Source organism: Myotis lucifugus, unplaced genomic scaffold (assembly GCF_000147115.1).
Source record: "Myotis lucifugus unplaced genomic scaffold, Myoluc2.0 scaffold_2, whole genome shotgun sequence".
NCBI lineage: Eukaryota > Metazoa > Chordata > Mammalia > Chiroptera > Vespertilionidae > Myotis > Myotis lucifugus.
In genome coordinates, this window is record NW_005871050.1 from 31542037 (window position 1) to 31544840 (window position 2804).

At 36.4% G+C, this 2804-nt stretch overlaps 1 non-coding gene across 1 annotated transcript; it reads right to left on the minus strand.

Annotated features, from left to right (window-relative positions):
* Positions 1–1728: 1728 nt before the first annotated feature.
* Positions 1729–1835, minus strand: LOC111827226. The gene has a single exon (XR_002830726.1). It is a non-coding gene; the product is annotated as a U6 spliceosomal RNA (small nuclear RNA).
* Between the last annotated feature and the right edge of the window lie 969 nt (positions 1836–2804).

A 2804-nucleotide genomic window follows, 5' to 3' on the forward strand; every position in this document is an offset into this window, starting at 1 on the left:
TGATAAAATGCTCATAGGGAAACTAAAAGGATGTTTCCATATACTAATCTAGCTCCTAGGTGTATATAGGAGAAGTTATTTAGAAATTAGTTTTAATGGGACATAAAATATTTACAACACAGCAAGTAATTTCACTCTGATATCAAATTTTCAGGCTATTTTAAAAGGTAGCCATATGCCAAGTTGGCTAAAACCCAGAGCAATACAGTGACCTGAAAGCAAAAAAGGAAAGCCACAAAACAGGGGAAAACTAGGCTAGATCCCTAAGGAGGAGTAAAAAGAAATAATATAAGACATTAAAAGTAATAGGAAAACATTTAAAGATCACCCAAGGTAAAAAGGGATAACCAAAAAACATGATGGCCCTCAGAAAAATGAGGAAAGTTGTAAGCAGGTGACTGAGCAAAGTTGTTTTGTGGTCTATCTGAAAATGTCCAGGTGTGATTAGTTACCCACTAGTGAGGGGAGAATGGTTTGTCAGACCACAGGAAGGAAGAGAATGGCTGAAAAGAGCATTAAAATGCTGAACAGGCCATTTCAGAAAACTGACAGACATGAAGCCTTAGAGATCTCCTTCAGAAGTGCCAAAGTCTAGTTTATAATAGGTTAGTTTACTTTACTTGAGACCCACATTGCAATCTGAAACAGGAATTCCTCTTTGTTTCATGTTCTTTCATGTTCTTCCCCTAGCAGCACCTGGAACAAAGTGAGCAACATGGTAGATACTTAGTAAATACTTACTGACGCTATCACTTAGAAAAGCTTCAGATTCTAGGTAGCAAGCAACACACTTCTGCAAAGAGTAGCTTATAAGAAATTATAGCAATTCCCCTATGAATTTACCTGTGGAAAAATATGGGGAAATAGTAGGTGAAATGTCACTGGATATAATTAAGGAGTTTTATTGGCACTCTCTCTAATGAGACAAGGAGAGTGGACTTAGACCAAGGATAATAGCTTAAGAAAGAGTAAGAATGAGAATTCACCAGTATTATTAATGAGGGACTATGATGAATCTAAATCTCATAAACAAGGGATAATTTAAATATTCCATTACTGTCATGAAAATACTGTTCTAGCCGAACCGGTTTGGCTCAGTGGATAGAACGTCGGCCTGGGGACTCAAGGGTCCCAGGTTCGATTCCGGGCAAGGGCATGTACCTTGGTTTTGGGCACATCCCCACTGGGGGGCGTGCAGGAGGCAGCTGATCGATGTTTCTCTCTCTCTCATCGATGTTTCTAACTCTCTATCCCTCTCCCCTCTTCTCTGTAAAAAATCAATAAAATATATTTAAAAAAAAGAAAGAAAATACTGTTCTAACCACTGGTTTTAATTTTTTCATGTGTCTCTGTTTTTCTATATAATTTTATGTAGTAAAAAGTACAAAGTTATCATTCTAATCACAAAAAAATCATTCAATTCTGGGTGGTCAACTGCATTCATTCCCGTCTAATGTTTACTATTTTCATCATTCCATAAAATAAATTCACCAAAGTGACTATTCCTAAATTTTTAAGATATCTGCCATAATTAGGTGTTCTCAAATTTAAAGTGTGTGACAATTACCTGATCTGCTGGTTAAAAGTATATTACACTCATTAGTCACTATTCTTTGAACATCTTGTACTGTCCATTGCTATCCAATTTTAGAGTGGCAAAAGAGTAAAATGTAATCTGAGATCCCTAGATTAAGAAGAGGTAGTTTTGACTGCTGATAACTTATTTTTTTAAATATGGAATGCTTCACAAATTTGCATGTCATCCTTGTGCAGGGGGCATCCTAATCTTCTCTGTATCATTCCAATTTTAGTATATGTACTGCTGAAATAAGCACAAGCTCTGATAACTCTTTAGCCATCAATATAGCAAATCTTGTCATATAAGATGTGGCTGCTGCTTATGTGAATTAGAAAAGAACACACAATAGGATGAGTAAATTTTCTTTAAAGCCACATTAGATTTCCCAAGCTTCCTGGTGCAAGGTATATTTTTAATATAGCAAAATTGGCATGAAGTTCTGCAGAAAGTACTGGGTGCAATTCAAATTTGAGCATGTTCTTTAACTGTAAAAGTCAATAATTGGAAGGTGAAAAATAATGAGCTCTATTACAGTGGTAATAGCTTAATGAGGAATTTGGGACTTTTTTCTGTACTTGCTATTGTTTTTCTAGACTGGCCTCCTGTCAGAAATTGCTTTAAAACAATAGTACAGAGTGGATTAGAAAGTCAAATTCAGATCTATGTGAAAATCCTACATTTAGCATAACTTTTTTTCACATCATACTTAGTATCTGACACTGGATCCTTCCTAAGTGTCCATGAGATTTATGTTCATAGCTGGTAGGGGCTACTTTGCTGTGCTGGAACAGAGATGGGGGTTTCCTCAGCACCTGATGCCTCTGACCCTGAAAACCAAAGTTCATTAAACAGATTATAAAGGAAGCCATGCAAATATGCAAGAATGATATGAACACCTCTCCTTCTTAAGAAAATGAAAAATTCCATCCAACCACACTCTTTGCTCCCAATGCAAATGTGTATGGGGTTTTGTGTATATATAATTTCTCTTACTGAAGGCTGGGCATTTTGAGATATGCCCGCTTGGTACTCACCACCAAATAAAGAGAGAAATAGCTTTGGAAAGTGTAAGAAGGAAATGCCCAGCATTCAGCTGTGTGAAATGTCCATGCTTTGAGATTGAAGGGAAAATATTTTCCAATATTATTATCTAAACAAGGCACTTTTGCAAGGCATTCTGCAGCAAGGAAGAGTAAAGAGCTCTTTTTTCAATGAACACACACAC